We start from the raw sequence: 26,510 nt of genomic DNA on the forward strand, positions 1-26,510 counted from the left end.
CTGCCAGTGGCATGTCTTATTAATGAGAATTCTTCCCTAGGGCTTTCAATGTGAGGTGGAGAGAGCAGGAGCAGCGGGCACGGGGCAGCTTCTCTCTAAGGTCACATGCTGTGGTGCAACACTGATTTAAAGTTGTCTGCCTCAGATCCACATCAAGATGGTTAGGTACTAGTACAGAGGAACTTTACTAGGTAGGATTTTCTTTCTTTCTTTCTTTCTTTCTTTCTTTCTTTCTTTCTTTCTTTCTTTCTTTCTTTCTTTCTTTCTTTCTTTTCTTTCTTTCTTTTAGAAAAAGTTTCCTTCTTGTTGCCCAGGCTAGAGTGCAATGGTGCAATCTCGGCTCACTGCAACCTCAGCCTCCCAGGTTCAAGCGATTCTCCTGCCTCACCCTCCCTAGTAGCTGGGATTACCAGTGTGCACCACCATGCCCATGTAATTTTTGTATTTTTAGTACAGACAGGGTTTCGGCATGTTGGCCAGGCTGGTCTCAAACTCCTGACCTTGTGACCCACCCGCCTTGGCCTCCCAAAGTGCTGGGATTAGAGGTGTAAGCCACGGCACCCGGCCTACTAGGTAGGATTTTCTTAGCCATGATATGAAGCATCTTTCCCCTGCTTCCTGGTCACTTGCTTCTGTAAGCACAAGGCCTCTGACCTTTCTCCAAAGGTGCAGCTAGTAGCCCCCGCTTGCTGCCAAGCGAGTCCACAGGCTCTATTTGACGTCCAGTTAGATCTGATCTTTGAGATAAAATAAGTAAGCTATTGGAAATCAGTAAAAATATCAACTAGAGTCCGGGCGCAGTGGCTCACACCTGTAATCCCAGCACTTTGGGAGGCCGAGGCAGGCGGATCACGAGGTCAGGAGATCGAGACCATCCTGGCTAACGTGGTGAAACCTGTCTCTACTAAAAATACAAAAAAAATAGCCAGGCGTGGTGGCGGGCGCCTGTAGTCCCAGCTACTCGGGAGGCTGAGGCAGGAGAATGGCGTGAACCCGGGAGGTGGAGCTTGCAGTGAGCCAAGATTGCACCACTGCACTCCGGCCTGGGAGACAGAGCGAGACTCCGTCAGAAAAAAAAAAAAAAAAAAAAAGAAAAGAAAGAAAACATAAAAGTAGTAAATATCCCTAAAACTTTAATTATACTTTGAATATGAATATTTGGGCATAGTTTTTTAAAAACTGCAAATCTGTCCAATAAAAGATTGTTTTTCTGGGTGATTTAGGGATATTTACCTTTTTTAAAATCATGGTCTGTTTTATGTGTTTCCAAGAGCATGCACTTTGGTAATTAAATGTGGTAGTAGGGATGTTTGAATGGAAACCAGAAAGATATTTTCATAATTAATAATTAGTTTATAAAAATCACTAGCATTCCTGTACACCACCAACAACCAAACTGAGAGCCACATCAGAAAGATAATTTGCCACCACACAGAAAAAGTAAAATAAAATAAAATAAAATAAAATAAAAAAGACCTGGGAATACAGCTAACCAAGGAGGGGAAAGATGTCTACAATGAGAATTACGAAACACTGCTCAAAGAAGTTAGAGAAGACACAAACAAATGGAGAAACATTCCATGCTCATGGATAGGAAGATTCAATATAACTAAAATAGCTATGCTGGACAAAGCAATTTACAGATTCAATGCTATTCCTATCAAACTATCAGCGACATACTTCACAGAACTAGAAAAAATTATTTAAAAATTTATATGGAACCAAAAAAGAGCCCAAAGAGCCAAGGCAATTCTAAGCAAAAAGAATAAAGCTGGAGAAATCATGTTACCTGACTTCAAACTATACTACAAGGCTGCAGTGGCCAAAGCAGAATGGTACTAGTACAAAAACAGGCACATAGACCAATGGAACCGAATAGAAACCCCAGAAATACAGCCACACACCTATGACCATCTGACCTTTGACAAAGCTGACAAAAATAAGCAATAGGGAAAAGACTCCCTTTTCAATAAATGGTGCTGGGATAACTTACTAGCCATATGCAGAAAATTGAAGCTGGACCCTTTCTTTACAAAAATCAGCTCAAGATGGATTAAAGATCTAAAACTATAAAAACCCTGGGAAACAACCTAGGTAATACCATCCTGGACATAGGAACGGGCAAAGATTTCATAACAAAGACACCAAAAGCAATCACAACAAAAGTAAAAATTGACTAACGGGATCTAATTAAACGTAAGAGTTTCTGCACAGCAAAATAAATGATCAACAGTGTAAACAGACAACTTACAGAATGAGAGAAAATATTTGTAAATTATGCATCTGACAAAGGTCTGATATCCACTATCTATAAGTAACTTAAACACATTTACAGGAGAAAAATCAAATGACCTGATTCAACAGAGGGCAAAGGACAGGAACAGACATACATGCAGCCAACAAGCATGTGAAAAAAAGCTCAGTATCACTGACCATTAAAGAAATGCAAAACAAAACCCCAATGAGATACCATCTCGCACCAGTCTGAATGGCTGTTATTAGAAAGTCAAAAAATAGCAGCTGGTGAGGTTGTGAAGGAAAGGGAACACTTAAACACTGTTGGTGGAAGTGTAAATTAGTTCAGCCATTGTAGAAGACAGTGTGGCAATTCCTCGAAGACCCGAAGTCAGAAATACCATTAGACCCAGCAATCCCATTACTGGGTGTGTACCCAGAGGAGTGTAAAGCATTCTACCTAAAATTCACATGCACGTGAATGCTCATTGCAGCACTATTCACAATAGCAAAGACAAGGAATCAACCTCAATGCCCACCAATGACAGACTGGATCGAGAAAATGTGGTACATATACACTATGGAATACTATGCAGCCAGAAAAAGAATGAGGCCATTTCTTTTGTGAGAACGTTATGGAGCTGGAGGCTATCATCCTTAGCAAACTAATACATGAATAGAAAATGAAGTCCAGGTGCGGTGGCTCACGCTTGTAATCCCAGAACTTTGGGAGGACGAGGCGGGCAGATCACTTGAGGTCAGGAGTTTGAGACCAGCCTGGCCAACATGGTGAAACCGCATCTCTACTAAAAATACAAAAAAAAAAAAAAAATTAGCCAGGCGTGGTGGCGCATGCCTGTAGTCCCAGCTACTCGGGAGGCTGAGGCAGGAGAATTGCTTGAATCCAGGAGGCAGAGGTTGTAGTGAGCTGAGATTGCACCACTGCACTCCAGCAGGGGTGACAGAGCAAGATTCCGTCTCAGAAAAAAAAAAAATTAGAAAACCAAATACCACATGTTCTCACTTATAAGTGGGAGCTACGTGATAAGAACTTATGAACACAAAGAAGGAAACAACAGATACTGGGGTCTGCTTGAGGGGGGAGGGTGAGAGGAGGGAGAAGAGCAGAAAAGATAACTGTTGGGTACTGAGCTTAATACCTGGGTGATGTAATAATATGTACAACAAACCCCCATGTCACATGTTTATCTATGTAACAAACCTTCATATGTACCCCCAAACCTAAAATAAAAACTATGAAAAGAAAAAATAAAAAAATAAAATCCTGGGAATTTGAGTTGGCAAAGCCTCTGAAGTTTTAGCTATTGTGCTCTAGTCTGTTTCACTACACCCCACAAATAAAAATTTAATTTGCAATACTGGAAAAAGTCTTTTATGTAAAGGATAGATATGTTAGATTTTTTAAATATGCTAAATTAAGTTCTCCTCTTATTCCAGTTCACCTTGCTATTGTAAATCTATGTTTAAATAAAAGTAATCTTCAAACAATATTAACCAAGTTGCCTGAAGTCCACCCCTTAATAATCTGAGCTAATTAATCATTCTTCTTGGTCACTTCCTGAAATCTCTATTTCAAGACATGTACATTCTAGATGAAATGTATTAAAAAGACACACGGAAGTGAAATGCTTTGAAAGCAGGTACATTTTGCTTCCCCAGCCTGTAAGATGTCAGAGATTATGTGTTATTTCTATGTATACTTTGTCCTGATGAAAATAAAATTTTATTTGTACCTAGTATTTTATAATTTGAATAAAGGATTATAATCAATATTCTTCTCTTCTTTGCTTCTCTTAGCTGATGGCCCTTTTTTTCAGCAGTTAATTAAAGTTTGAATAGCCATCACTTGTGACTAACTTCTGTGGCGTTTCCTTTGCCTGCACCTCAGACATCATCTCCTTCCATTCATTTCTTCTCAAATTGCGTACACAAGTGCTCTACAAAATCATCTACAGTCAAATCCCAGAGAAGTAGTAATAAGAGCCATTGTAGACAGGAGGAAGTGCGTTAGGAAACAAGAAGGTAGATCTGGAGCCAGTATAGACTGCAGCCAGGACCGCATGTTCCTTAGGGCAATGGAAAGAAGAGGAGATAAATGCTGTAAGAAGATGATATAGAAAATTTAAAAACTGTTATACACTGTTCAAATCTCATCAAAGGCATCAAAGAGGATCCCATTAAAAACACTCTTGAGAGCAGCTGAGCGCTGACGCTTTGCTGCTTAGAATGCAGGACCAAGGGAGATATGAGGTCGGGAGGGTTTAGGTGTGCACCTGAGCATTCAGAGTAAAGAGAAATGAGCACTGGGAAAAGCTAAAAGGAGGCAGCCTGAGGGGGCCAGCAGGAGGCCGGCCGGCCGGCCGGGATGGCAGGCCACCTTCAGCAGGTCAGCCTTCACCCTGGCAGGCAGATCTAACGCAGATTTGGGAAAAAGAGACACTCTCAGTCCCTCCAGATTCTGGGATGGTTTGGTCTCTGGCTCTGAGGTTCCCAGGTGAAACTGATGCTGCTGCACCTTGCCGTGATGCAGTGTTACTCATGGCCAAGAGCAGAACTTCAGATGGGAGAGGGCTGACTCTGGCTTCTGCTAGTCACAGCCATAGTGTATGGGAAAGTCAAAGAGGCTTCATCATTCAGTAACAAAAACAAATTTCAGTCACGTGAGGAAAACTAAACTGAGCTTTATGAACTTTCCTTTCCCCTATCTTACTTTGATGTCATTTTGTCTTGTAATGCAAATATAGATATGTTTAATCCATATTTACCTTTCTAATTAATAAACAGCTAGTTTTATATAGATAAAAGCTTTCAAATTTTATTCAAAGGAGGTTTTCTCAGAGTGCTGATTTTCATTGTTCATCAGGCAGGTACATCATTTAGTGGAAACCAAGTAAAATTGTATCCATGAGTCCAAGCACAGTCCTCCAGTATTTTGTAGGATTCATCTAAAGACTTAAATTTAACATTCATGTAATTCCCTCTAGGATGTACAGTTCCTCAGTCTCACAGAATTAGCCCAGTACCTGCTCTTCTGGGTGCTAGGATGCCATAGACACCCTGTAGTTCCTTTATCCAAATCCCATTACACTTCAGGTTTGGGATTCTAATTCATTAAGGAACTGAGGCCTTTTCATGTAGTATTTGTATAAATGCTGAGCTCTCAATATGGAAGAAGAAACAGGAAAGGAAGAAAGAGGGGTGGGGAGGAAAAGGAATAGGAGGAGGAGAAGAAGGAATAGGAGGATGAGAATTAGGAGGAATAGGAATGGGGGGGCGGGGCGGGGAATAGGAGGAGGATTAGGAAGAGGAGGAAATTTGCATATGGCTTTAAGTCCCTTAAGCTTCTGGTTAAGTGGCTCATCTACACAAACCCCATCTCATGATCCCGTGACATAGGAGCTATTTCCTCTCATCACTACTGATTGTCCTCCATGTTCCCTTTGACTTATCTTTCATGGCCGCATGACCCCATCCCCATCCTCTAAATCCAATCCGGTGGACCTCCACACTCTGCTGCCCAGCCCTCTTGGTGATTTCTGAGCTCTTTTGCTGTAGACACAAGTGGACAGTCATCTGAGGCAGCGTTCTTTACTATCTGCACTCTCCAGAACACAGTTGAGCCTGAGTTCCACCCCAGCACATCTCAACCTCAGTTGATTTCAGAACCTTTCAATCATTTCTGTGACATTTCTGAATTTCCTGACTTCACCAATGCCAGGAGGATAACCCTCCGAATCAAATCGAAGATCATTTCATTGTAAAGCTCCTCCTATGTTGACATTTCTGGGGAACTATGACAAACTCAAGGCCTCGGAGGGCCCTAGACTCCATTTCATTAAATACAATTTTTGAATGGGTATCAGGGACCTTGACCTCAGGAAACAACTTGGGCACCATTTATGTCAACATAGGGGTCATCAACGTTGCTATGATGTTTCCTTTGGGTTCATTTAACCCTATTTAACCACATATTTCAACAACAGAAAGATTTAAACTCAGAGCAAGCTGGTCAACAGCACACATCTATTATGTACCATTTACAGACTCCTGAAGACCTGTTGTTCTCTCTCTACCATTTGGTCTCTTGCCATATTTCTTCAGGTTTATTAGTGATTTATCTCTTTTTGTTAGGTATTTTCCTGGTCCAACATTATTTTATAATTCAAATATTAGGGCACAGAAACAAAAATAGAATGTGGGTTTGAATACACATAAAATACATACATCTATGTCATACGTATACACATACACTAAAATAGTTTGCAATGGGTATAGAAATTAGAAGGGGGATAATATAAAGTAAACTTAAACAGCTTCAGAATTTTGCCAGAAACCAGCCCTGAACTTAACAATAACCCCATCTCAGTAGAAAGAAGAGAGGCTGAGTAAAGGCACGTTTACTTGGAAATGAGTTCCCCAGCGTGAAACTCAGAGTGAGGAGAGAGAACTTTTAGAATTAGCCACACACCTGCTTTCTGGTGCATATTAACCACACGGTGCACTTTCCACTGGCTGCTTGAACAGGCACGTCATGTGTGAATGAAGTGGGTCAAGGTCAGAAAAATAGCGATTGTTGGTGTATGTGATAAGTTGATGTGTACTTGCCCTGGGTCAGTCACTACTCACCTGCAGAAGATTCCTGCCTTATAGGAAGTAAAATCTGTATTGCTGAATCTCACACATTTCCAGAAAAAGCCAGGGAATGTGGCTACTACAGGAAATTTCCTAATTTTTAAATATGAAATGATTCAAACATACTATAGAAAAAAACTATACAATGTACAGTAACCACACAATAGAAATACATCTGATGAATGGATTTGGCTCATGGGCCGCCAGCTTGTGACTTCTGATCAATGTTTTGAAATTATCCCTGGGAGACGTGGGGAAGAAAGATTCAATCTGTAAGGAGCCACATGCAGTTTTGTGAGACAATTTGCAGACTTCAAAGTGACTGAGTCAGAGTATGTACATAAAACATGGCCCAAGGGAGAACAGAAATCTAAAATGAAACACATTAAGGTTAATACTGGCCGGGCGCAGTGCTCACGCCTGTAATCCCAGCACTTTGGGGACCGAGTCAGGAGGATTACTTGAAGACAGGAGATCGAGATCAACCTGGGCAACATCATGAGACCCATTTCTACAAAACAAATGGAAAAATAGTTACTACCCATAGGAATGAAAAGTCACTCATTTGCTATCACACAGACATACACATGTATGATAGCCAACTATTGGATTCAATCAGGCAGTCAGAAAGAGAAAACAAAAAGAAAAGGAGGCAAAAATACAACAGAAAAACATGAAATTTAATCTTTCAATTTCAAACTTTTTATCAGACAAGGACTAGAAACCCAATGAAGATGACAAAAAAAAAAAAGACAAAATTGCTTTCCTATGTATCAAGCTATAGTTCCACACTAAACTGCAGGCTTCATACAAGGACTTGCCACAACTCTTAGTTTTAGTACCGGCTGTAATTTATGTTGTGTTTAGATGAATTCCTGAGCTCTCTGTGCCTAATTTTTTTTAATTAGTGAAAAAACACAGAAATAGCTTACATGCTTGCTTTAAGAAATAGATAAATAGAATATTATATTTTTAAACCTCATTATGCCTAAGTATTTAATATCTACTGGTGATTTTATTCTTGGCGAGCATAGCAGGGGCCATATGAGAAATGTAAATATGGTTATTGACCTGTTGTGCTGGTGGCAAGATGAGTCTTTTCTCTAGGAGACTGGATTAGCTTGGCTGAAAATATTTGTTGCATACCAAATTAGACTATACATTGTATTTCTGTCACTGAATGTTTACCTTAGTTGTTTTGTGAGTAAAATAAATTGGATGTATGTTCAATGTATATAATTCAGGCACCTTATTTCAAAAGTAATTAAAGTCTTACTCACTTGAGACCAGATAATTACAGTTAATGTCATCTTAAAGGAGCCCCCAGGACTGTTAGCCATTGGTAAACGCATAAGAATTGGAATAAATTGACTTTCATGATCACTGAAGCTTCGTTGGGAGAACTAGGAGCAGAGAAAAGAATGATAAATCAAAAATTCATCTCCTAAGACTGATGAAGATAACATATATATTTTTTTCATTTACTCTTAGACAACCCTTACAAGATTTTTGCCCAGTGAAAGTGGCACGTGGAACATGGAATGACATTTCATAAAGATAAATCCAGAGATTAGTGCTGAAGACTACACCCCTGTGTAGTCCCACACAGGCTACCCCAGACCAGCCTGGCTGGCTCTACACTAGGCCTCCCATCAGGCGAGAGCCAACGCTCCTCAGCCCGGCTCCACCTCATTCAGAAGAAAGTGTGTCTCCCAGCCTCACATTGCGCTGAATGTAAGGATACCGAGATAAACCAGGCTTTCCTTCGCTCAGAGTACAGTTGCAGACTTGGTAATGACTGAGCCAAGCCAGACTGACTGTGATAAGATAATAAATTAACTACCAGTCAGGAGCTAAGTCAGCAGATGTGCAAACATTTTAGAGGTAACATCATAAACTAGAACAGAGGAGCTCTTGGGAAGAAAAAAGGCTTGGAAATTATACCTGGAAAGATATTGCTAATAATGATCAAGAAGAAAAAACAAATCCAGTTTGGAAGTGGGCAATCATTTATGATGTAAAATATTTCTTAGAAATGGAATCTAGATAATGCTTGGAATATGCTTTAAACTACCTATATTTAATTTGTTTTTCTTGTGATTTCTGTATTGTTTGGTGTAAAATAATCTTTCCAGGTGGTGTCTAATTAAGGCACATTTACTGATATGAGTCATTTTCTAAATATACTTTATCTAAAAAAATTTAAAATTTTTGGATCAACTAAAAACTCTCTCAATTATTTTAGAGTTAACTCTTCCAAATTCTAAAATGTATTCATAAATTTATATACAACTATTTTAATGGTCACTGTGGGCCCAACTTCTGTATATAAATTTACCTTCTTATTTTACAGGTGCTAATGTTTAAAGATACTTAAATATGCCAATTTCTTTCCTCTATGTAGAAGTTTGAAATACATTCTATGCCCTGAGAGAACGCTTTGAAATTTGAACACATAGAGTATTGTTATGTGCTTTCAAAACTTTGTGTTGTGTAGGACCCTCTTTTAGCTGAATATTTTTCAAGCAGTAAGCCTGTCCTGCATCGCACATGTACTGGGACACCCATGGACAAAATCATAAGACTCTGTCTTCCTGACAGATTTCCCTTCTCTCCTGGGGAATTCTCTAATGACGTCACTCTTTTTTTGTGCCCTGTATGGTTTTTTTTTTTTTTTTCAGTTTCTTCTGTGTGATGCACGTGATGCTCTTACACTGCAGGGTAGCGTTTTTAAAAAATCTGATTTAGAGTTTGTCCTACTATTATATATTTTGCTTATAAAAACCTTGTGTTTTTTCAAAAATTCCTAACAGACTTATTTAGGTCTAACTGACCTAAAATAAACCACACATGGTACAGTGTACAGTTTGATGGACTTCGACATAAGCACATATAACGGGTTGAATTATGTCCCTCACGAGATATGTTAAAGTCCTAAACCCTGTTTCTCATTTGCGAATAGGGCCTTTATTTGGAAATGGGGTCATTGCAGGTGTAATTAGCTAAGATGAGGTTGTAGTGGAGTGGAGTGGGCCCTTAATCCTAAATGAGGGGTGTCATCATAAGAAAGACACTGGCAAACAGATACAGACACAGAGGGAAGAAGGCCACATGACAAGGAGGCAAGGGGTGGAGTGATGCTGCCACACGTCAAGAAGCACCTGTGGCCACCAGAGTTAGAAGAGGCAAGGAAGGATTCTCTCACGGAGGCCTCGGACTGGCATCGCCTTGCCAACAACACTGATGGTGGGCTTCCAGCCTCCAGAAGTGTAAGGCAATAAATTTATGTTGTTTTAAGCCAACCAGTTTGTGGTGAAATAGCCCCAGGAAACGGATCCAATCTACAATCATGAAACCATCTGAAAATAAAAATAGCAAACATATCCCTCACCTCAACAAGTTTCCTGAAGGCCTTCCCATCACACCATCCCAAGTCCCACCTCCTTCCTCAGGAAACCACTGAACTCTTTTGTCACTATAGACCGTATTTTGTAGAATTAATATAAATTTTACATAAATTTATATAAATCCCCAAATTATAGAAAATGTATTTACTGTATACATGCGGTATATACTGGCTGCTTTCAGCATAATTATTTGGCGTTTATTCATCATTCTTTTGAACATTCATTTTTTTGCTCCTTTGTTTAGCTAAGTAGTACTCCCTTGATATATCACAATTTGTTTATCCATTCACCTGTTTATGGACATTTTAATTGTTTCCAACTTTTGGCTGTCGCGAATGCATCTGCTGTATGTGCACATATACATGTACAACTATTTGAACAGAGATACACTTTTGTTTCTCTTGGTAGACACCTAATTGTGGAACAGCCGAGTCCTGTAACAGGCATATGTTTAACTTTTAAAGAAACTGCCAAACCACTTTCTAAAGTAAACATACTATGTACAATCTCAGTAGCAGAATATAGGAGTTCCAGTTCCTCCACATCTTCATCAACAGTTAGTATGATTAGGCTTTTAAATTTTTTCCTTTCTAATAGGTATGTAGTGGTATCTCATTGTGGTTTTTTATTTACATTTCCCTAATGACTAATAATACTAAATGTCTTTCATAGGCTTATTTGTCGTGGCATGCCTCTGGCATACCATCTGTTCAGATCTTTTGTCTATTGTCTAATTTTTATGTGTTTGATCTTATCAATTTTTGAAGATTATTCTGGATACAATGAATTTATTAGATATATGATTCCTATTTTTCATGGTCTGTGGTTTATCTTTTCTTTCTCTTAACAATATTCTTGAAGAGCAGGTGTTCTTATTTTTACGAAATTTCTTTTATCACTATTTTCTCTATGGATTGTGTTTTTCTATGAAGCAACCTTTCGAACCCAAAGTAATAAAGTTTCTGTTATACATCTTATTCTAGAAGTTTGATAGTTTTAGGCTTTACCTTGGGTCTATAGTCCTTTCTGAATTAACTTTCACATGTTATGTAAGGTATAAAGTCTTTTTGGTTTGTTTGCTTTTGCTTTTGTATATTGGTATCCAGTTGTTCTAGTACTAGTTAAAAATACTATTTTTCTTTATTAAGCTGCCTTTGTACATTTATAAAAGATGAATTGATCATATATGTGTAGATCTGTTTCTAAACTTTCTCTTCTATTTTATTGATGTATTTGTTGGTCTTGAGGCAAATATCACATTGTCTTGATTATTGTGGCTTTATAATGATTATTGATTGCTATGCGTGCAAGATCCTCAACTTTGTTGTTTTGCAAAGTTGTTTTGACTACCTTGGGAACTTTGCACTTTTCTAGTAACCCTGTTTTGATATAGATTATTTTGAATAGGGAATGTTTTGACTTAAAAATAATATCAAACTTTTATAATTAAGATTTTTAAATTATAAGTAGTGTGAAAGGAGAGAAACATCTTCATTCTATCATTCAGCCCCTTTCAGGAACCTCATCCAACCTCACCACTCTAGGCTATCAGAGTTAGCACATTACATCTCTATACAGTCATGCATTCGTTAATGATGAGGATATGTTCTGAGAAATGCATTATTAGGCAATTCTGTTGGTGAACATCACAGAGTGTACTTACCCAAACCTAGCTGGTATAGCCCATCAGTCACCTTGGCAATATGGTATAGACGATTGCTCCTGGGCTGCAAACATGTACAGCAGGTTACTGCACTGAATACCGCAGGCAATTGTAATACAATGATAAGTATTTGTGTATTTAAACGTAGAAAAGGTACAGTACAAATTTGATATAAAAGATTAAAAAACGGAAGACCTGCTTAAGCCCATTCTGTTACAATCTTATGGGACCAGCATTGTATATGCAGAGTCCATTGTGGACCGAAATGTCACTGTGTGGAGCACAACTGTATCTCCATCCATACTGACACACACACGCCTTCTGAAACCCATGCCTACAACCATATTGGTATCTGTATATTGGTGCTTTATAGTTTAAAATATACCCTCTTGAGGGCTGAGCCTCAGTAAATACTCATGCTTAGCCACTGTCAGCCTGCTTCTTCCTCTAATCTCCAAAATGAAGTAAGTTCGTTGACAACACTAGAGATGCCTGCATTGCTGGATTTACACTCTATTTTATTATTAAAGAAAGGGTTTTTTTCTCCCTAAAGATATCCCTATTTCTATTAATCTTTTCTGGCTCATTATTTTTCTTTGATAGGCATAGAGGGCAGTATGGTGGAAGTATTCTGCCTTTCTGTGAGTATTTTAAAAAATGGAAAATGTTGGAAATCAATTTCTTGTGCATTTACTTTTTCTTAAATACTATTACTGTTTCCTTTCCAATCTTAGACTGCTGAATTCTGAATAAATCTCTCACCTTTGTGGTTTTCTTGAAGTAGACCTTAATTTGAATTTTTTTTTTTTTTGACGGAGTCTCACACTGTTGCCCAGGCGGGAGTGCAGTGGCGCAATCTCGGCTCACTGAAACCTCCACCTCCCAGGTTCAAGCGATTCTCCTGCCTCAGCCTCTTGAGTAACTGGGATTACAGGTGCCCGCCACCATGCCCGGCTAATTTTTTGTATTTTTAGTAGAGATGGGGTTTCACTATGTTGGCCAGGCTGGTCTCGAACACCTGACCTCATGATCCATCTGCCTCAGCCTCCCAAAGTGCTGGGATTACAGGTGTGAGCCACTGCACCCAGCCGAAATATTTTTTCTTTTTCTTTCTTTCCTTCTTTTTAAAAAAATTCTGTAGCTGATCCCTGATGGCTTTTAACTTGAATAAAACTTTATTTAAAGAAAGTGTATATTCATTGATACGAATCACACAGAGTATAATTTCAGGCCCATTACTATGAAGATATTTTCCTATGTTTTACTCCAGAATTTTTAATTATTTTATCTTTCAAATTTAGATCTATATTCCAGCTAGAATTGTGTGTGTGTGTGTGTGTGATGTGAAGGTCAAAGTTTATTTTTCTTTTTTTACATATAAATATGTAATTGATCCAGCACCACTTAATGAAAAGACTACTCTTTCCAGCCACTCTCAGGTGGTACCTACGTCGTGACCCAAGTGACTCAGTATCGAGTCGGTCTGGTTTTCAACTTTCTATTCAGTTCGGTTGCTCTGTAGTTCCCTCCTTGATGGTTTACATTGTCTGTGAATATTGACAGTTATAGTTCTTACTTTACCATTCTTTTAAGGAATCATTTGAAAAATTCACATATTGGTGAAGCCATACAGGCTTAGAGTTTTCTTTGTGGCAAGTTTCCTAATGACAGATTTAATTTCTTTAATAGATACAATGTATTCCACATAGATTTTTTTCAATGAGTTTTGGTAAGCTATATTTTTCTAGGAATTTGACAATCTAAATTTTGAAATATATTGGTATATAGGTCAAAAAATTGTATGTCTTTATCTTTTTAATATATGTAATGTCTGTTGTGATATACCTTTTTAAAAATTTCATATATTATTCATTTCTCTTTTCTGGCCTGATCCTAGCAATTGTTATAGGGAGTTTATAAAAATTATTAGTCTTTTTAGGGAAATAAATTTTTACTTTTTAATTTTTCTACTATATGTTTGTTACTTCATCAAATTTAAATTTAATTTTTTTGGATTAACCTACATTTCCTTCTTCCCATTTTTGTTAGGATTAGTTTGTTCTTATTTTTCCAACTACTTTAGAACATTCTTTAGCTTTTCCTCTTTGCTAATATGTAGATATACATTTGTTTCTTTCTTTCTTTCTTTTTTTTGAGATGGAGTCTGGCTCTGTCACCCAGGCTGGAGTGCAGTGGCGGGATCTCAGCTCACTGCAAGCTCTGCCTCCCGGGTTCACGCCATTCTCCTGTCTCAGCCTCCTGAGTAGCTTGGACTACAGGCACCCGCCACCACGCCCGGATAATATTTTTTGTATTTTTAGTAGAGACGGGGGTTTCACCCCGTTAGCCAGGATGGTCTTGATCCCCTGACCTTGTGATCCACCCACCTTGGCCTCCCAAAGTGCTGGGATTACAGGCGTGAGCCACCGTGCCCGGGCCCCCATATAGATATACATTTCTCTAAGCAGTTTTACCTGCCTCTCTAAAATTTTGAGATGTATTTTTATTAAATTCAGTTTAAAATATTTTCTGATTTTTCATTGAGTTGTCTTTCTTTACTAGTGCGTTATTTTTAAATACATTGCTTAATTTTCAAACATATTGACATATTCCAATCACTTTTTCATTATTGCTTTCCAATGTAACTACACCATGGTCAGGAGAACAGATTCCAAATTATTGTAGTATTTCAAACTTGTTGAGACTTGCTTTATAGCTTAGTTTAAAATACATTTTGGAAAATGCTCCGTGTAAATTTCAATAGAATCTGAGTGTGTTTCTCTGCTGTACTATAGTACTTCCCAGGCATCCTTCAGGTCAGGTTTCTCCTCAACCTAATGGATCTTCTGTATGCTTACTGGTCTATATGATTACAGAATTTTTTCTATTTGGTCTACTAATTATGAAAAATGTGTTTTAAAATCTATTATTATACATACATTCATTTCTCCTTTTACTTTTGTCATTCTGTTTTGTATATACAGTCATGCTCCAAATAACATTTCTTTCAACAACAGACTGCATATTCAACGGTGGCCTCCGAAGGTTACAGTGGAGCTGAACAACTCCTATAGCCTATTGCTGTCTGAGCCTTCATAATGTCAGAGTGCAGTGCATTTTACCTTTTCTATGTTTAGCTATGATCAGATACACAAATACTTACTGTTGCGTTACAGTTGCCTAGAGCAGGGGTGTACCATCATTTGGCTTCCCTGGGACACATTGGAAGAAGAATTGTCTTGGGCCACACATAAGATACGCCAGCACTAACAATAGCTGATGAGCTAAAAAAAAATTGCAAAAAATTCTAATAACATTATAAGAAAGTTTATGAATTTGTGTTGGGCTGCATTCAAAGTCATCTTAGGCTGGGTCACGGGTTGGACAAGCTTGGCCTAGGGTAGTCAGTGGAGTAGCATGCTTTCTAGGGTTGTTGCCTAGGAATAGTAGGCTGTACCATTTAGCCCAGGTGTGTAGTAGGTTATGCCATCTAGGTTTGTGTCAGTGCACTCTGTGATGTTTGCACAACAATACATGTGCCTGATGATGCACCTCATAGAATATGTTCCCACTGTTAAGCCAAACACCACTGTAGTTGAAAGTTTTGTTGTTAGGTGTATACAAGTTTAGAATTTTTCTTTCTGGAGAATTGACTCTTTCAGTAGGAAATGTCTCTTTCTAGCTCTGATGATTCTTCTTGCCTTAAAATCTGTCTTGTTTGGTCTTGTCATAATGCACAAAAATTCTTTTGGATAGTGCTTAAACAAAATTTTTCTCATCTTTAATTTTTAGCACTTTAACGGTTTTCTATGTTTATGTCTAGGATTATTTTACTTCTACTTAAAGGACTCCCTCCTTTAGTATTTATTTTAATGCAGATCTAGTGGTGGTGAATACTCTTTATTTTAATTTTTTTAGGAGTATCTTTATTTAACCTTTGAAAGGGTTTCACTGAACACAGAATTTTCTATGGGTAATTATGTTTAAAGAAGTCATTGCCATTTCTTCCATTTCTGTGGAGAATTCAACTATCAGTCTTACTGTAAGTCTTTTGGATTGCAGCTGAGAAAACCTGTTGTTATTTATATCATCACTCACTTGACTACCAAGATATAACAAAACTACTGAAAGGAAGGAAAAGTTTGAAGTGAGAAGAAAATAAAAGATGAATAAAATTACATTACAATAAGCTTAGCTACAATTATGGAGAGAAAAACTAGAATACAGCTGATAAAACAAGTAAGTGACACCCTATTTTGGGTAAAGTTAGTAGTCCAACTGAAATCTGGTTATTAGCTGACAAAACAGGTAATACTCCACTGTCACTTAATTTGCCATAATATTTTAGAAAATGCCCTTTAGTAGAAAGTTATCATTTCATGTTTCATTAGTTGCCACAGATATATAAACATGATATTAGGTAAGACTGCCTAAAATCTTCTCCCCTGTATTTTTATGGTAATTATATAATATAGAGCTTGTGATGCTCTCTGACCATATATTGTGAATGGTTTTTGCTCTTATAGCAGAATTTAAAGCCAGCACAAGGACATATTTGATGTAAGAAATGTAATAAGACTTGTGGTCAAAGTTATGAATATTTAAATGACATTATATATACAAAGAAAATTATGCTGTTATTTGGTTTCAGTAAAATCCAGCATAAAAATTAATTTTGACTCACACCCAAATCCTAAAATGTAAGGGGAACTATTTTTAATAATATGTATATTTGGGAAAATAATTGATTTATTAATTGGCCAAATATTTATTGACAAGCCATTTTCTTTCATTATAGTTTATTTGGTAAGATGTTTTCTTAAAGAGCCTATGATGAATATTTATAATATAACTCAATAAAAATGAACATTAGTTTGTCTTGCAGGGAAGCTATGACAGATATAGATATTACACAAAAATACAAGCCTTAAGGAAATAGGGGATTTGGTCCGCCTTGTTCTCTGTGGTATCTCTAGCATTCAGATTAAGGCTTATCTCATAGTTAATGTTCAAACATACATGTTAAGTAAATGAATTATTATTTTTTTAAATTTGATTTTGTAACATCTGAAGTATGAAGATTATAATAATCAGCATTAAAATCTGGTTTGGAGAGACCTGTATTAGAGGTGTGTAAACTTTGGTCTCCTTTATTTGCTATTAACATGTGTATAGTCAGTGTTGAATTTAAAATGATGTAAATCTTGAGTGTTCGCTGAGGTTGACTACCAGTATTTTCAGGAGATCACCATGTGGTATGATCTGAGATGTCTTCAGACCTACTTTGCTCTAAAAAGTTATTTACACTTTGCAATGTTTGTTAAACTACCAAGATCTGTATATTTTCACTATGTTTGTGAAGATGACAGTTTGAAAATAAGAAGATGAAAAACAATATATTACATACGTATGTTTGGGAGGCAAAGATAACCCCAAGTTTAGAAATGTGAGGCAGGCCTATATTTCTCTCCAATAGTATTTTATGATTGTCTCCAATTCCTGCTTGGTTTGAAGTCCCTTAACGCAGAATAATTTGGTCAGCAGAATGATTTAGTTAGACAGTAATGACACTCTTACTCCAGACATATTTAATAAATGTCATGTCTTCTACTGTCTCGGCACAATATGAGAATGTCTGAGTAGTATAAGGTGCATAAAGTAGTCTGTTTTTATGGGGATCACAATTTTGTTTTCTGCAAGGAAAAATGAAAGATATCCACACTTGGTTAAAAATGTATTAGAAATCTGACTCTGAAACCACACAGCAGGATTATGTGCTTCGGATCCATATCTTGACCTAGTTTCCTAAAAATGTCCAAGTTGGTAAAACTAGATAGTTCTGTTATCTTGTGAGGCTTTCCTGATGCACTAGTTTTGGGTTAAGATAATGATATTACTGTTGGAAAAGAGAAGAGTGATTTTTTTTTCCTCTTAGAAATTGTTTTTCATTTTATGTGTTAGCTTTCTCTCTCTATTGAGTGAAATGTCCTTGAGGACAGTGATAAAGGTTTACTCTGTTTATAAAACCAGTAGTCAGGCAGCTATGACTGTGCGAAACTCTGGACAGGTTATTCACCAGCTTCAGAAGTGGACTTGTCCTCCCACCTGATGATTGATATTGGTTAATCTGTATCCATCTCTCTGTTGGTCTCTCTATCCATTCATCCATTCCAGGCATTCTATACCATAATATAGATAGATACCATATACCATGTACCATAATCCCATACCAAAATATAGATAGAAATGTACCATAATATACCATAATATAGATAGAAATGTACTTCAACATTTCTGGATTTATTGTTAAATTTGGTATGTTATTCCTTGAATACTCTGAACAAAATAATAGTAGGTTTTATATAAATAGTAGAGACTCATTATTATAGCTCATTAGATAAATAAACCTTTTAGGTTCTATTATAAAATAAATGTTTCAGTTTCTATTCACAATGATTAATTCATTCAAATAAATTATAAAGAAAAAGATAAGAGTTTCTTTTGCAAACACAGTTAGAATCAAAATTCAAGTGCTAAGCTGATAACATTCTCATTAATAGCAATAAAGCCTACAGCACTTATTCAACCCGAAAAATAATTGACTCATCACAGAAAGGCTTTTATTTGTAGAGTTTAAATGTCTCTTCTCATAACCAGCAACTTGTACCTCATATAATTACTCAGATAAAGAGGCTTTCGATTTTCTTGTATAAAAGAAAACACTACAGACTATTTAAAACAAACAAGTGGCCGGGCACAGTGGCTCACTCCTGTAATCCCAGTCCTTTGGGAGGCTGAGGCAGGTTGATCACAAGGTCAGGAGTTTGAGACCAGCCTGGCCAATATGGTGAAACCCCATCTCTACTAAAAATACAGAAATTAGCCAGGCATGGTGGCACACACCTGTAGTCCCAGCTACTTGGGAGGCTGAGTCAGGAGAATTGCTTGAACCCAGGAGTCAGAGGTTGCAGTGAGCTGAAATCACACCACTGACTCCAGCCTGGGCGACAGAGCAAGACTCTGTCTCAAAAAACAAAACAAAACAAAGCAAACAAGTACCACCAATATAATACTTTATAGTGAGGATTTCAAGGCAGCCTATGTTCCTAATGATACAGAGTTCCAGGGAGGGAAATAAATCCAAGGTCTTTACATATAACCATGGAATGAGGATGTGCAAGAGAACACCTGAAAGAAAATCGGATTTCCTATAACTGAAAACAACAACGACAACAACAACAAAACCCAGCTTCTCAAATGGCTTAATTCACGTATGGTAAAGAGCAGAGAATGGAAAGGTGCTGATCACAAAACAGTTACTAACACTCCCCTCACCCTCCAAAAAAGGTGGTAATTTATATTTATCAGGCAGTTATGGAAGTTTCTTAAAAAGCAAGGTTATTTTTCCTTGCATTATTTACACTGCAATATATTTTTTAAATTTATGGAATGATGAATCTGTTTACAAAAAATGTTTTATCACATATGTAGGATATTTATAGTGAAATGAAAATGAATAAATAATCTTGATAGAATTGAGACGCTAAAGATATTTTAAAAATCAATAAATTTCTAAGAGATAATTGTGTGGTTTGTATGATAACATAACCTTTAATTATTCTCATGTTTTCTTTTTTTTTCAGACCACTCAATCTCTGGCTACTCCTTAAACATGTGTCTGTATCTACAGTTTTGCTGATATAGTACTGTCAGCCTGCATTTTCCACCATGTAGTTTATTCTAATACATACAAGTGCCCAGTGGCTTTCATTACTTCTGTTCCATGTACTCTCAAATTCAACATGTTTAAAATTGAGCTCACTCTGCCTCTGGCTATGCTTCCCCAGAGGTGGATGGCAACAGATTCCATCCATTCATCCAAACTTGGAACCTGAGATTTACCTTTGATCTCAAATTATACCTGTTTCCCCTCATCCAAACACTAACCCAGTGTACACAGATTTTACCTCCTTAGTTTTTCTTAACTTTTCTTTCTTTCCATCATTACTGCTGCTTTGCTAATACAGGCCCTCACTAAATCTAGCATTCTGCCTCTAGTCTTATTTTCTCCAAATCCGTTTTCCAAAGAAGTCTTATGTATCAATTCAGTCCATGATATGACTCTGAAGTGTTTTTTTTCAATGGCTCTAGATTTTCTTCAAAATTAACTTCCAATCTTCCTTACCTTGTGTGTGAGAGAAGAAACTGGCACACCCCTCTCCTTATCTGCAAGCAAAGGTGGGGATGGGAAGAAGTTTTAACTTTAAATCAAGCAGGAAATTTTGATTATGTTATGTCATTTGAATAATTAACTTAAAGAACTGACTGGGAAAATCAGGAGGTCTATCTGAGTTTCAGTTATCCCCCGAGGAAGAACTAGGCCCACCAGGTAAATGTAAGGACTCATGAGCAGTGAAGAGGCTGTGTGATACTTTCATCCCAAGTGTGGCTGGTTCAATATGCCAGTTACATTTATGATTTTCTATACTCAATACTGTTTCTGTACTTCAGGTTCACAGGGTCCTGTTTGTGTTGTTTATTCTAATGCTCTCTCCTTAATTTCGAATGTCTCATCTCATTCTCCTGCCTTAATTGGATAATCACTCTTCATCCTTTAACACAGAAATAGTCACCTCACTAGTTCAGATCTTGGTTTGTATTCTGCGTCTTTGTTTGTCTCATGTCTTTTGATTGATGCTTGCCATCTTACTTACAATACTGGGTTTTGGTCATGTGTTTTGGTCTGACTGTCCCACGGTCCATGAATGCCTTAAACTCAGGGAATGTGTCTCATTCATCTTTGTTATTTTCAGAGTTGAGAACTGGGTCTGAAATGTTAGATAATCTGTAAACAAAATGAATGAAATGATGTTGCAGAGGAGAGACATGTGGGATAGTCATCAACAGTAACAGAGAGGTGGTCATGATTATTTTCCAGATGGCTGGGGAGCTCCACCTTGGAAGGTCCATCTCTAATGGCAAAAGACTTTTTAACAGGGCTTCCCGAGGACATAAAGAGTCCAATTGTTGTTGAAATCGCATGGAAAGTTCAGCAAGTGTAGTATCGTTGCGATGCTTTGAATTGCACTCTGTCTGTTAGAGGCTGAACTGGGCATCTAGGAGTTACGAAGAACAGAAATATGGTTCCTGTGCTTTGGAACAACTTTGTAGCCACCTGTCACTTTTGGGGAATCATCGTCTTCTGAGAAGATATGTTTTATTCCTGAGATACAGAGAACACTCAATTGCTTAATAATACAACTAAAACAAAACTCTTCTTACTCTCAACCAGACTCATTTGGTCTAAGGGAAAGAAAATGACTCTCCCATGCTTCCTATGCGATAAAATAGCACTGAGTTAACTGTTGCATTGATTCAATACACAAATGGAAAATAGAATGATTTGGCTACAGACAATTCAAGTATGAAGATTGCAGTTCCTCTTATAAAGGAAGATGTCTTGATACTGGTTTTAAGTATTTCTTTTAAGAAAACTCTATAAAAACCCTGTTTTTTGGCCAATATTAAAAAAAGGAAAAATGCCATAAAATTAGTAGCATATGTTTCTATTTTCTTTTGAAAAGCTACCCCAGACTAGAAGATGACTTTTAGTAACACTGAGGCTGCATATTTATGCATGTGTGTGTATGCACACATTTTTCTATCAATATCTCTTTACTTTTCTATTTTCTTATGCTACCCTTTATTTAGTTACTTATTTTGAACTTTATAAGACTACCTAAAGTTTTAAGAATTTCTTTTGTTGAAAAAACTCGGGTTTATCACCCTAGTTATTCCAATAAAAATGAAGAAGAAAGCAAGGCATCTTAGAAACAGACTATAATAACCATTATATAACCACTAGAAGGGAAATGGAATAAGAAACTATTTTATAGAATTAACAGTGCTTAACTACTGTTTCATGTTATACTAAAAGCACTGAACGTAAAATAAAATTTAAAATGACCCAACCAGCATAAACATGCCACCAAGGCTGAGTAACAAGGTGTAAGGGTCAGATTGGTTAGGGCTGCCTTGAGTCTTAAGAGTTCATCTCCAAAGCCGTCGTCTCGCCCACCTCAGCTTTGCGGTGACATCCCAGTGTGCAGTGCTCACTCACGGCACCGTCATCTCTCTGAGTGATTTATGGGCTCGGAAGTCATCAGCAAGGAAACTGCAGGAAGCCCCTGCTGAGAACCACGCGCACTGAAGGAAAACAGCTGCACACATCCGAGCAGATTATTTCTTTAACACTCGTGTGAAACAAGGCATCACGCTGGACATACCGAGTCTTCCTCTTTTTCTTTTTTTTAAATGGAAATATCCTTATCTGGGTGGGTGAAGGATGGATATGACTTCTTAAGTGAAAAACAACCGTTTTTGTGGAGCTGCTGAAAAGATTAAAACACACTCATATACACACTCACTTTCTCTTCCTCATCAAAAAATGAGCAACAAAATAGCTTACTGAATGTGCATGTTCACACATGTACATATATTTGCATATTTAACTTATTTCGTTGAAATCTTTTCTCTTCCTAAAAACAAAGCTGCACTGGAAAGGAAGACTACATTTTATGAGCAAAGATAAAACACTCTTTGAATAGTAAATTGTTTTTAACAAAAGAAGAATTCAGGCTAAAATGAGAAGAATAATCAGTTTTTGGGAATTTTGCCTTTTGTTTAAGTTTTTTAGTTTATTTAAATCTTTACTGAACTAGAAAACAAGGTAAATTATTCTCCAGGTTTTCTGCTTTGCATGCCAGGAAGTTCTGGGACATTATTTGAGGATATTTTGACAAACAAAATCATCCCGATATGGAATAAAGTCAATATTCAGTAACGTGTAATTGAATTTTATTTTCGTGGATGTTAGAATAATGATATCTATGTGTTAAACCACAAGCTTCTTGAGGGCTTTATAATGTGTGGTTAGGGGACTTTCCAGCTGCCACACATCCTGCCAGACGCTTCAGCATTTTGGTTTGTTCCACAGTTGAGGAATGAAGAAACTTACTCCACAGAAGTGCTGTTGCCATGTGCTGACGGCTTTCCACAGCTGTGTCCTCACATGCGCTGTGTCCAGAGGAGCTCTGTCAATCATGCACTTGGGCTTGGGTGTTAAAATACTGATCACAACAACAGACTCGAATAGCTACTTTTAGTTACATGAATTAGTACCATTTGGTTGTGTTTTGAGATTTTTTTGATATGGCTATTTATATAAAATTGTCTCACACAGCTATCAAATGTACAAGATTAAAAATATAAGACCAAAATAATATTTAAGTAAGATGTAAAACATAGCAAAACCACAAAGTTGTAAACTCGTTTCCAAAAGTCACGATAGAATACTGATCTCATTAACTTCAAATGGTGCTAGTTATATAAAGATATGTATCCATGATCAAAGCTTAGGCCCGGGTGCGGTGGCTCATGCCTGTAATCCCAGCACTTTGGGAGGCCAAGGCGGGCAGATCATGAGGTCAACAGATGGAGACCATCCTGGCCAACATGGTGAAACCCCATCTCTACTAAAAATACAAATCAGCTGGACGTGGTTGCACGTGTCTGTAATCCCAGCTACTCGGGAGGCTGGGGCAGGAGAATTGCTTGAACCATGGAGTCGGAGCTTGCAGTGAGCCGAGATTGCGCCACTGCACTCCAGCCTGGCAACAGAACAAGACTCCATCTCAATAAAAAAAAATATAGCTTAGATATCTCTGCCATGAACATATGTAATCCAAATGATGTTTTCGGCAAATGTGTGCACAGGGAATATTTAAAAACTCATAATGCTTGTCAAGAGGAAATTAATTTCCACTAGAACTAAGCCAACGTAAAAGTCAAAAATGCCGTTTGGAAATTTAATCACAAAACAAAAGATTGTGCGTAAGGAGTGAATCTGTATATATAAGAATAATCTTCAACATGGTCTAAACATTGTCTTAATACAGCCCAGTTTAGTGAATAACTTAGCTGCGTGACCTTGGGTAAGTCATTTAGTTTCAATGTTTTCACATAAATAACTGAATTGTGAGGGTATATTGAGGCATGCATTTCATAGTACTTTAAAAAATAATGCAGATTTATGATACATTATTTTAAACATTATTATAAATGCTTACATTATATACATATGCATTATATATGTATATAGATATAACTTAGCTGCATATCTAATGATGATTATACTCTTCTATTTCTACGTTAAATATATTTTTATGTGTTCTTTTGAAAAGTTCAATTACTAGAACCAACAATATTTCTTCATTTTATGAAATGGTTCTCACATTAAAGGAAGAAAAATGCCACGACGTCTTTCTCTTCAGTAGTAGGAACAAGTGAGAGAATTAATTGTTTTAAAATGACTGTTGAAGAATGATGAGACGCTCTCTGTACAATAAACAAGCCAAACTCAAATATATGGCTAGAGTTCTGGGTTGTTAATGCACACACTATAAACTTTTATGTTGGGAAATCAAGCTAGTGATGTCCAAAAATCATTTCTTTTTTAGATTTCCAGAAATTCATGACCAAGAATGGTTTAGCTCATGTGCATATTACCTTTGGACACAGATCAAGCAAACAAATATAAAAAACCAAGTGAAAAATGTTTGTCAGGCTTTGTTAAACGGTGAAACAGGATACAGTCTTATTTTAAGAGCAGAAGAAAATTTGTATTTTATTTCAATTTGCCAAACCAATTTTTGTAGAACCTCATCATAGCAACATTCTTGTGGCAAGTAAAGTCAGCATGTTGTTCCTATCAGTAGAGGGGGAATCAGAAACAGATTCTGGACATATTCCAATTTCAAGGGGTTCAGAAAGAAAATTAAAATTAAACTTCAAAGCTGAAGTGCTCAAGACTAAACTAGACTAATAATACATAAAGTGGAAAATTAAGTAATTCTAAATGTCATGGGCATGTGAATATCACTGACTCATCTTTAATTTTATAGAATGATAAGTTAGTGTTATAAGTGATGAGATTAATTCAAGCTGACTAACACAGGTTGATCATTTTGTTATTTATGCTTTTGTTTCCCTCTTTAATTTTTGTTAACAAGCTTAGTGCTTGGCAATAATAAATGGGTAGCTCAAATATTATCTTCTCTAAAAAACTGTCGATCTTTTCTAAAAATACGTACTTGGTTTATTCACACTTCTATTACAACCCTTTTAACTCTGCTTTAAAGTTTGGATTATGTGTCTATTTCTCTGTGGTTTTCTGGAGTGCAAAGACCATGTTCCCTGTTGGATTTTCCTTTTCTACACAAAGTATGGTATTTGGCATATAAACATGTTAAAAGTGGTGAACAAGCATTTCACAAAACAATTAATGAGTGAAGCAGTTAAGTGAGTTCATAGCAACCCTCAGTTGTTGACGGAATCAACTAGATTATTACAAGCAAATCCTGTTGTTTCATTCATTCATTCTACAAATATTGATCAAGTTCTTGGTATAAATAAAATACCTGGATCCATAGCTGTCCATCAGCCCTTCATTTAAGGTGTCATCCATGGGAGTGAAGATGAGAGACAAGAAAGTGGTGCCTGAAAGCTCAGCAGTTAGGGAATTTGAGGCCATTCTAGGTTCTAAAAACACCGTGGCGACCTTAGCTGCTTAAACTTTCTGGTTTTCAGTTTCCTCATTTGTAATACGAAGGAATCGCCTTAATGGTCTTTACATTCCCTGTAAGTTTAACATTTTATTATGCTGATTGATAGTAGTACTGCTGAGGCACAAGCTCTGAGGGTCCTCATCACATACAGCCTGAGGCAGGGGTATAGAATCATTATAAGGATATCAGCACTGAGAGATTGTAATGCTAAAGTCATGCGGGACGCAAAATACAGCAGAGGTGGCACAGAGGCAGAGAGGAGGCACGTGGAGGTGGTGGGGTGTGTGTGCGTTTGTGTGAGAGAGAGAGAAAGAGAGAGAGATGGAGAGAAAGTGTGACTGTTCAGGGGAAGAATTTGTAAAACGTGACACTGAAACTCAGTTTTTAAGGATGAATTCTGCAGGGGCACAGCCAGGGGGTGGGTGATTCCAAATGTCAGAAACAGCATGCACAAAAGCATCGAGTTTAGAAACAGTGGGGCATAAAGAAAATTGGAAGCACTTAGGTTTTGTTGGAGAATGAATGTGTTTGACAGGTTGACAGGTTGGAGACTGGAGCTGTAGGTAAGAGGCCGACCTAAAGGCTCTGGATTCCAGGCCTGAGGGTACAGACTGCAGTCTATACTCAGAGAGAGATGACAGATGCTGGTTTCAAAAGCTCGTGGCAGCTGCTGTGGAAGGCGGAACTCAAGGCAGTAAAACTAGGAGCAGTGGGCCTTTTGAGAGCAAACTGAGGTGAGATCCAGGTGAGAGAGGGAGGGGTAAGAGACGGGTAAGCTGGAGCTTGGGCAGTGGCATGTAAAAGAGTTCCTAGTGAAGGACATTTAGGAGGAAGAACCAATCGATAGCATTTGGTAATAGACTAGCATCAATCATCAGGGAAGAATAGGAACTTTTTTAGGTTGTCCAAGTGAGGGGAGATGATTTT

General features: G+C 37.4%; 2 long non-coding RNA genes across 17 annotated transcripts in view; one reads left to right on the forward strand and one right to left on the reverse strand.

The window, feature by feature from the left end:
• Positions 1–26,510, forward strand: part of LOC100608367 (uncharacterized) — a 230,563-nt gene that overhangs the window by 114,689 nt on the left and 89,364 nt on the right. The window contains exon 5 of one of the 16 annotated variants that reach the window (XR_008547712.2): positions 19,602–20,001. The exons of 12 other annotated variants lie outside the window; for them this stretch is intronic. This is a non-coding gene — a long non-coding RNA (uncharacterized LOC100608367). Of the gene's footprint in view, positions 1–8,379; positions 10,812–16,020; positions 16,198–19,601; positions 20,002–20,896; positions 22,800–26,510 lie in introns of those variants that run through there. 3 more of the 16 variants (XR_008547715.2, XR_008547711.2, XR_008547708.2) reach the window with 3 other exon arrangements.
• Positions 5,052–25,525, reverse strand: LOC112208988 (uncharacterized). The gene is made up of 4 exons (XR_008547721.2): positions 25,437–25,525; positions 20,144–20,184; positions 8,169–8,291; positions 5,052–7,399 (listed from the first exon to the last, which is right to left on the reverse strand). It is a non-coding gene; the product is annotated as an uncharacterized LOC112208988 (long non-coding RNA).

This window comes from Pan troglodytes, chromosome 3, assembly GCF_028858775.2.
Source record: "Pan troglodytes isolate AG18354 chromosome 3, NHGRI_mPanTro3-v2.0_pri, whole genome shotgun sequence".
In the NCBI taxonomy this organism is placed as follows: Eukaryota; Metazoa; Chordata; class Mammalia; order Primates; family Hominidae; genus Pan; species Pan troglodytes.